At 49.2% G+C, this 9,871-nt stretch overlaps 1 long non-coding RNA gene across 1 annotated transcript; it reads right to left on the bottom strand.

The window, feature by feature from the left end:
- Positions 1–1,056: 1,056 nt before the first annotated feature.
- LOC118237926 lies at positions 1,057–8,965 on the bottom strand. The gene is made up of 3 exons (XR_004768650.1): positions 7,389–8,965; positions 3,870–3,972; positions 1,057–1,165 (listed from the first exon to the last, which is right to left on the bottom strand). It is a non-coding gene; the product is annotated as an uncharacterized LOC118237926 (long non-coding RNA).
- Positions 8,966–9,871: the final 906 nt, after the last annotated feature.

Genomic DNA, 9,871 nt, shown 5'->3' with positions numbered 1-9,871 from the left:
TGGGGAACCTCCCTAAGCTGGGAGTTTGTACAGACTCCAGATCATCCGTCAGAACCACTTCACAGCCTCACATGTTGTGGTCTCCTGGTCTCTCTGCAGCTACTGCTAAGGATGGGTCATTGTGGTAGCATTTTGAAAACTGCAGAGGTGAAGCTGTTTTATGCTTGCATGTTTAGCTGAGGGGGGAGGAGAAGCTTTGGTGGGGGTAGTCTTGAAGATTCGGAGAGTGAGAGCTTCCAAGGGATTAGTGAAGGCTTGGCCATGTTGGAGAAAAAGTGAGAAAACAGAGCCAGCTCATGTAGGGTCTTGAGCACTAGGCTAATCTTTGAGAATTTAGAGTCCAGTGAGGAGAGTTAGATGCATGGGATACATATGCAGAAATACCTAATAGAAGCCCTCAGATGAAGGAACCCCACCAGGCAAACATTATCATAGAGCTACATCCCTAGACTGGAAAAAGTTTATTTGCTCACATTTGTGTATTTCCATCCCACGGACACCTGGCTGTGTTGCTTCTGCCATCAGTTGCAGAGTCTATCAGTGTTAGTTGTGTATGGCAGAAGAATCCTGCTTTCCTCTTGGCGCCGGTAAACCAAGAGGTAGGGGCTGGAGTCCTAGTATCCCTCCAAGGACATACCCAGTGACCTCACTTGCTCCCATAGGCTCTGCCTCTTAAAGCCTCTCTCATCTCCTTGTAGGGCAATAGGCTGGTGGCTGAGTCTAAAAGGCATCGTTTCTGGGGAACATTGAAGACCCAAACTTCAGCAAAGGAACTGAAGGCAAAGTTGCAGTAGGGAGGTGTGGGAAATGAGGGATTAACATGTAGTGAGACTATGCAGGTCTAGGGGAAAGGCTGACCCGGCATGCTTGGCTGGTAGAGACCAGTATGATGCCTCAAAGGCCTTCCGTAGGCAGAGCCACTACGTGATCTCCTGTAGTGAGCTGTCCCCCTCGATTCCTCCAGTGTGACTTGTCAGGGTCAGGGTCCCAAGCCTGCTGGGGTTGCCATAACAAAAACACCATAGTCTGGATGGCTTAAACAATGGAGTTTATTTTCTCAAAATTCTGGTCACTGGAGGTACGTGATGACAGTGTTAGCAGCTCAGGCTCCACTGAGGCCTTTCTTCATTGCAGCAGCTGGGCTCCATCGTGTCCCCCTTCTTTCCTGGAAGGATAGCAATCATCGGATTATTGCTTTACCCTCAGGATTTCATTTAACCTTTCTTTAATGCTTCTTCATTTATTTAAAGGATTTATCTCCAAATATTAGGGCTTTAGCATATGGATTTTGTGGAGCATAATTCAGTTCATAGCAGCAAAGTCATTTTATCTCTCATCAAGGTTAACTTCAAATAAGATAGTGTACTCAGGAGAGCACCTCCCCCACCCCATGATTGGAATCCGGTCCGGGTGCTTATCTAGCTGTCCAGACTTAGTTCCACCGTACTGGCTTTTATCAATTAAATCAGAAGAGCTTTCCTCAGTGCAGATAAGAGTATCCTTAGGGGAAGGAGGCTAATTGCTGTGCCCTTAATCCCAGTGTGGAGACAAGATTGCTGGAGCTTGCTGGTCAGTCTAGCTGGATAACGAACTGTGTTTTCACTGAGAGACACGGTCTCAAAAATAAGGACAGTGATAGAAGTAGACATCTCTGGTCTACACAGGTATGCACACACACATGCACTCACATTATACATTCACATACCCATGGAAACCCAACACCACACATACACACACACACACAGACACACACACTTGCACAGAAGTGGGGAGGGCAGCCTAGGAAGACACCTGATGTGAACCTGTGGCACACACGGGCATATAGGCATATTCATGCACACACATGCACAAACACACATATAAAACCTGTTATCATGAGAAGTGAAGTCTAAAATCAAACTGGGGGTTGTCCAGATGGCTCACTGGGTAAAGGGGCTTGCCACACAAGCCTGGCAATCTGGGTTAGATCCCCAGAACTCATGTAAAAGTGTAAGGAGAGAACCAACTCTGCAATGTTGTCTGCTGATGTACGCACACTCACTCAATATATACACATCCATCACACACATACAATAATAATTTTTTTGAGACTGGGTTTCTCTGTAGCCCTGGCTGTCCTGGAACTCACTCTGTAGACCAGGTTGGCCCTAAACTCAGAGATCCACCTGACTCTCCCTCCTTAGCATGGGGATCAAAAGTGTGTGCCACCGTGCCTGGTCTTAAATTTTTAAAAATAAATAAGATGGAGCTGGGTGGTGGTGGCACATGCCTTTAATCCCAGCACTGTGGGAGGCAGAGGCAGGCAGATCTCTGTGACTTCGAGGGCACCCTGTTCTACAGAGCAGGTTCCAGGACAGCCAGGACTACACACAGAGGAACCCTGTCTCTAAAAATAAAAATAAATAAATAAACGAAATGAAATGGGGGGTGGCTGGAGACATGGCTCAGTGACTAAGAGCATTTGTTCTTGCAGAAGATGTGATTTCAATCCCAGTACCCACAAAGCAGCCCACAACTGCTGTAACTCCAGTTCCAGGAGATTTAAAGCTCTCTTCTGACCCATGGGCAACAGACAGACATACACAAACATCCAAACATCCAAACACATAAACAAATGATTCCATAAAATAAAAATAAAATGTATAGAATTTAGGGTCATCTGGAATTTTGTGGTCTGATACAACAGTCAGTAGCTATATATAGTCTATTTGATTTATTGATAAATAAATCTCATGTGTGGCCCAGGCTTGGCTTGAACTTGCTATGTAGATGAGAGTCTCCCTTTTGAATGCTGGAATAGCAGGCATGCACTTCCACACCTGGTTTTATATAGTGCTGGGAATAGAACCTAGGGTTTGTGTATGCTAGGCAAATGAGCTGCATCCCCGACATTCTGTGTGAAGTCATTAATAAGAATTAAGTAAAATTTCCTTCAATTCACTAGCCATATTTCAGGTGGTCATTCACTCATGGCTGGCAGCGCTAACAGAACAGCACAAATAAAAGAACCCCCATTAATGCAGAAGTCCTCTTGGGCAGCTGGAAGGCAGAGGTCAGTGGCTTGCAACCCTGCTGTGATTCAGGGAAGTTCAGGAAAATTCAAGTCCTGCTTTACTTCAAGAGATTGTGATTTGAGAGATCCGAGGAGCCTCCTGCTGGGGCTTTAACAGAGTCTAGGTCTCTGTGTGCTTCTCTTATGCAATCTAGGTTAATTCTCCAAGGTACTCACAGGGCCCTGAGGGCCAGGAGGTTTTTTGTTTGTTTGTTTGTTTGTTTTTTCCTGAGACAGGGTTTCTCTGTGGCTTTGGAGGCTGTCCTGGAACTAGCTCTTGTAGACCAGGCTGGTCTCAAACTCACAGAGATCCGCCTGCCTCTGCCTCCCAAGTGCTGGGATTAAAGGCGTGCACCACCTCTGCCCTGCAAGAAGGGTTCTTATATCTCTTTCCTCCCCATGCCTAGCACAATGTAGGTGCTCACAGGAACATGCTAGTTAAGCATGGACCTGATTTGGGAGGATCCATGTGCCCATGAATTTATTTTTTGCGTGTTTAGGTTCTGATTTGGAGGAATGATGGAGGCTTAGAAGTTTTTACTCTAACACACACACACACACACACACACACACACACACACACACACACACACACAGGAGCAAGGGCACACAACGAACACACACGCCTCAGGCACTCACACATTCACGAACATACTCACTCCCTAGAGACCAAAGCTGTGCTTGGTTGGGGTGGTGATACTTCTGAGATTGAGGAGTAGGGTAGGTTGGGAAAGAATCCTCTTACCTCCATTCCCTTCCTTCCCAGACAGAGCAGCTTAAAGGGAGACCAGTGTGTGGGCTCTCACATTTTTCTCACCTCAGTAGATAATGGTGCTGTGTCATTGTCCATGCTAGGCACCGCAGGGAGTGACAGAGGGGAATGAGATGATCCTTTATCTTCGCGGTGTTCATGTCCAGTGCTAGGGATACAAGAATACACATTATAGGATAGATCAAGCTGAAAGCATGTTGTGAACAGGTTGTCCACACAGTATTCCAGGCACCCCTAAGATGGATGTGAGTGTGTGCTGGTGGAATAGGTCAGGTACTCTCAGCTCCAACTGCCATGGGCTAGGAAACAGGTTGAGGGGAATCAGGCAGGAGTCAAAGGTCAGGCATATCTCTGTGGAAGATGGGAAGTAGAGTTTGCTTTCTATAAGCAGGCCTTGTTCAAACAAACAGCTTCTGGAAAACTGCAGGACGCTGTGTCAGGGATTGTTATGGCACTAGAGCAAAGGTATCAGGAAATGGGCTGGCCTGCAGCTCAGTAGAAGAGAGTGCCCACTCAGAATGTTCGCTCTTCGACCCCCCCCCCCCCACCGTGCTTTATAAAAACAAGACTGGAAATGCAGCCTGGCCATGGCTGAGGCCATGAGATACTGGTAGAATTCAAAAAAGGAATAGAGATTAGAGGTTGTGGCCTATCCCAGACCAACTCTCTACTCTTCTAATATTCCTATTTAGGATGTCAGTCTCCCCAACCCCCTGTAGTTCCCCAGAGAAGCAAATAACTTCAACTGGAGCATGAGACATTGAGGGTAGACACATGGATAAACTGTCCAGCTATGGCCATCAGGTGATGCAGAAATAAATTGCTTTGGGGGAAGCTGAATTGCTTTCTTTTCCAGAAACCTCAATGCCAGCCTGGCCTGTGCCTGTGCTTAGCAGTCAAGGTTGAATTATCATGTCTGTGGGGACACTTTCTCCTCTTTGATTGGACCCCCACACTCTCAGACACAATGCAAGCAGGCCAACTGCAATAGGATACATATATTTTGCCCACAGCCAGCTCAAAGGTCCCCAGGCTGATGTCATTCTCTGGGCCCTGCTTGCAGAAGGGATGGCTGAGAGCCCAGAATGGTCCTCTATGGTGGCCTGTGCCAAACCAGGTTGCCATTTCCATTTTCATTAATTGAAGTGGTGTGACCCTGATCATCTAAGGCCAGCAATTTCCTGTTGCTGGTTGGGAGTATGCGGAGGGCATGCTTCTGCAGGACATGCTGTCCTTCTGTCTACCTCGATGGTGCTGACCCCTCATCTAGCTTCCTACTGCACTTGAGATGGGAGACTCCCACCTCATACAAATGCCCAGGCCCTCCTGCTGTGTGTCTACCCTACTTGTGATTTGGACTCCATTTGTTTCTTTGTTTAGTTTAAGGAACTTCCTTACAGATGCAGTTGCCTCCTGAAGCCTCTTGTGCAGTGGTTTGGGAGAAGGACAACATGTCACTGAACAAAAGGTTTAGCTTTCCAACCTTGAAAAGGCAACGGCAAGGTGTGATGGCGGATGTGAGAGGGAACTGCAGGCTTCTCTCCTTACATTGGGGAGGGTCTCTGCCTCACCCTATGAAGTCCCTGCTTTGGCATCTCCTTGTTCCCATGCTTGGCAGTGTCACTTTGTGAGTGTCGTTATTCCGGGACAGGTCAGGTGGTGTGTTGCATTGTTTCATGAGCTTCCAGTGTGTTAACGTGCATTTGTGTACTTCTGTGGTACTGGCAGAGCTTTTTTGTCTGCCATTCTTAATCTTCCAGATGGACACTCATGCAAACGTGTGTAGTCAATTTCTGTTGCTGCTGTGTCTTTGTGTGTCTGTGTGTGTGTGTGTGTGTGTGTGTGTGTGTGTGTGTGTGTGTGTGTGTGTGCGCGCGTGTAGCCTCTGAGTTTTCAGTCTTCATAGGCCCATGTCTTTCTGAGTGTCCTCTGGCCGGGAAGAGAAGCGTCGTAGGCGGGTGGGTGGGTGGAATTGGGCGGGAGGGGGTGCGCGGCAATCTGTGACTCGGAAAACAGACGTGCGGTGCGTGCGGGGCGGGGGCGGGGGCACTCTGGCCCCCAGCTCCTCCGCAATCCAATTAAATAACATTTAAATGCATAACCAGCCCGCGCGCCGATGAGGCTGGAGATTGGAGCGGGCGCGGCGGCGGGCCGCGCGGGCGGCGTTTTGTGGAGCTCAGCGATTCTGGCGGCAATTTCCCCGCGCGGCGCGGCTTTTACGAGCCCGCTCCCGGCGCCCGCCCGCTCCGCTGAGCCCGCCGCCTCCGCCCGCCTCCGCCTGCGCGGCCCGGCAGCGTGTGGTCCTGCTGCCCGCACCGCCCGCTCCTCTTCGGAGCCGCTCCTGGCCCCTTCCTCAATAGCAGGTCTCCTGTCAGTCTGTCCCTCTAGGCAGGGCGCCTGCTGGCTGCATTCACCTCTGACGTGGACCCCTTTTGGCCCAAGTTATCCCGGTCTCTCCCTGGGTCACGGATTCCACACAGCTTGCGGTTCTCTCTGCCTCAGTTTTCCTCTCTCAAGCCTCCTGTGCCCTTTGCCCCAGCCCTTCCCTTTCCCCCTTGAAGTCTGCCTCCTAACACCAGAGTAAGAGGCCTGAAGAAGGAGAGGTGGGAGGTAGTGGGAACAAGTGCATGATTGGAAGATGGCCTTTTTGCATCCTTTAGGGGCAGAAAGGACTGGGCTGTCCATTCAGGGGCTTCAGACAGCTCCTGTCTGGAAGTCCTGAGACTGCTAGAGAGATGTGAGTCTGTTAGCCATGGGATGGGAAGGGGACAGTAGCTGAAGAACCAGAGCAGCCCCACCCTAAGCTCCCTGAATTTCTGAAGACAGTGTCCTAGGAAGACAGAAAGCAAGACAAGGCATTTCATGTTTTGTGTGGGACCCGACTCTACTGTTTCCTCTTCCTTTTCTGTCCCTTGCTTATCTGTGTTCTGGCCCCCAGCATACGGAGTCTAGCGTTTACCCACGCGCAGTTAGGGAAGACCGTTCCTGCAGAGAAACAGCAAGGGTAAAACCCCCCTGCGAGTACAGCCGGGAAACTGGGGAAGGGAATGAGCGGTGGCTTCTAAAGAGGTCACAGGAAGTTGATCACGATCGTGTAGGGGCTGATGAGTTATAGCAAAACTTCCACCTACACTCTGAATAAACGGGAAGCCACTGAAGAGTCAAGGCCCAAGAGTGACATTCATATTTCCCTTGAATACTCGATGCTGCTGTGTAGATGATGCAGTGGGAACCAAGGACAGAAGGAAGATGTCCAAGAGAGCACTGTAGCCGCAAGGAGGGATGGTGGGGCCTGGGCCAGGAAGGCTGCAGTGGACGTGGGAAGCATGGTCTGGATGAATTTTGCGGTCATCTCTCTCTCTCTCTCTTTCTCTCTCTCTCTCTCTCTCTCTCTCTCTCTCTCTCTCTCTCTCTCTCTGTGTGTGTGTGTGTGTGTGTGTGTCTTTCTGTGTGTGTGGATTTGGGATGGATCAGAGGGAAGAGTGGAAGCAACACAGTCAAGGATAAACTAAGAGGGTTTTGTTTTGTTTTATATCAGTGATCAGAACAGGAATTTGCCATTACCTGGTATCATGGAATACCAAGGAGCTGGCTTCAGGGGACATGCTTTGAATACATTAGGTGTGAGATGCCTGCTAAATATCCAAGTAGAGGAGCCTGGTGGGTCTTAGTTTCCCGAGAAGACCAGGTGGGCAGGAGTTAGAGACTTAGGAGTCTTCAGTGATGTGGGATGAGATCCTTCAGAGGGTAGAAGCAGATGGAAGCCTCAGGTGACAAGAGGAAGGCACTTGAGCACTGCAACAGAATGAAAAACAATTCTGGGGAGGATTTGGGGAAGGGATATGGGGTTGGGACTCTTGACTTTGTCATTCTCATCCTGAGCAACCCTTGTTGGTCCTTATCTAGGTGGTCCTGGCTACTTGCCGGCTCTACTTCATTCCCTCGGTAACTCCACACAACAGCCACATTGGTCACCCTGTGCCACTCTTGACCAGGGCCTGCAAGGATTTATAAGGTCAACATTCTGGCCCCAGAAAAACACTGGAGATCACTAGGGTCTGAAATCCTGACTCATCTTTACTGCTTTGCCCATAGGGAAACCGAGGCCTTGAGAAGCAGCTTGCTCAGGGACTCAGCCAGCAAGTGACCAGGGCTCCTGGAGCAGAATTGAGTGTTCTTTTGATGCAGGCAGCAGAGGGTGTCTGAGCACAGGACTATGTCCATCCTCGACAGTGAGGCTCGAAGGAGACAATGGAAGTTCTTACGCTTCAGAAATTTTCACAAAGGAGTCACCTGCTCTTTCTTTTCCCAACTCTTCACTTAATCTTGGTGACTTCCCATCATGAACTCTCCCCTCTACCCTAGTCCTTTCAGTCCTCCAAACCTTACTCTGACCTGGTCTTTCAGAGCCAGTCCTCTTGGATCACTGAGCCTGTTAGGTGACTCAGGCTCCGAACCCAACAGCCAGTCATCTTCTTCCTTACTCTTGGGTTCTGAATACCCAGGCCAGTAGGTAAGTCTTCAGCCCTATTATCAAATGTGACATAGCTCTGAGTTGTGCTCTTCACTGTCTCCAGCGGAAGAATTTCAGTTGAAGCCACATTTGCTCTTCTGTGTTGTGACTGCGGCAAGCCCCTAACTGATCTCCCTTGCTGGTCCCATTCTGCAGGAGTCACTCTCACCCAACCTGAGTCTGTATGTTCCTTATTTTTCCTCCCGTGTTCTTCAACCAGTCCTCTCTCCTGTGCTCACCCTGTTAGGTGCAGCCTGTCTTCACTGTTACAGCCTCTGGGTTACAGGGCCCTGGAGGAAAGTGACTTGATTTTATCTACAGGAAGTGTCTGTCAGAAGACCCCTTTTGTGGGAGGCCATCTGACTGAGAGTTGAGTGGCATCTTGGAGGGGGTCCTGATAAAGAAGTCAAAGATTGGGGTATAGCTCAGTGATAGAGTACTTGTCTAGCATGCCTAAGTTCCTGGGTTCCATTTCAGCCCTGGGGGTGGGGTAAGCAAGCTAGAACGTGCCCCTGGAATAGTGGGGGCACATCCAGGACTTTCTATCTTGTCTGTTTCCTTGTGTTCAGAGTTCTCCCCTCCTAATCTCACTGCTCCTAATCCTGTCTGCCTTTTGATACAAGGATGGATCTCATCAGGTTGAGAGATTCTTCAGTCAAATTAGCCCCTTGTTCTTCAGAGCTGGGAAGCAGGGCTTAGACAACCAGCTGAGAACAGACCTGTTTTCTCAGCCTGGCCACCCAGACCTAGTCATCCACAGTTATTTGTTTGTTTATTGATCTAATGTGTATGTCTGGTGCCCATGAAGGCTAGAAGAAGGAGGAGGGGGAGGAAGAGGAGGACGGGAAGGAGGAGGAGGGGGAGGAGAAGGAGGAGGAGGAGGAGAAGGAGAGGGAGGAGGAGGAGGAGGAGGAGGAGGAGGAAGAGGAGGAGGAGGAGGAGGAGGAGGAGGAGGAGGAGGAGAAGAAGAAGAAGAAGAAGAAGAAGAAGAAGAAGAAGAAGAAGAAGAAGAAGAAGAAAGTGTAAGCTCCTCTGGGGATGCAGTAACACATGGCTGTGAGCTACCATGTGGGTCCTGGAAATCAACCCAAGGTTCTCTAGAAGAACGACCAGTTCTAACTGCTGAGCCATCTCTCCAGCCCCCAAGTCATTCACAGTTTTATCTCCAGTGCCTGGCATTTTTCACTCAACAGGTGCTTATTTCTTATTTATCAAATAGGAGCTTTAATGAATGAATGGCTTGGACATTCTACCTTCCTGTGGGGCCTCTGGTCTGCCTTTTTGGATGTCTGGTCTGTGGCCTTCAACTCTAATGTGTTCCTAATCACCTGGGGGTCAGAGCTTTAGCACTGGGCTGAATGGGTCTGGAGTAGGGCCAAGAGTCTGCTTGGACTTCTGGAGACACAGATGTGGTTGCTTTTCAGATTACAAGGTCCCCGCAGTCTTAGACTCAGAGATTTCAGACTGAGGGAAAGAGACACAGAGAGAAAAGCCAAAAAAAAAAAAAAAAAAAAAAAAAAGAACAAAAGAAACT

Source organism: Cricetulus griseus, chromosome 2, assembly GCF_003668045.3.
Source record: "Cricetulus griseus strain 17A/GY chromosome 2, alternate assembly CriGri-PICRH-1.0, whole genome shotgun sequence".
In the NCBI taxonomy this organism is placed as follows: Eukaryota; Metazoa; Chordata; class Mammalia; order Rodentia; family Cricetidae; genus Cricetulus; species Cricetulus griseus.
This window is presented reverse-complemented; position numbering and strand designations above follow the sequence as displayed.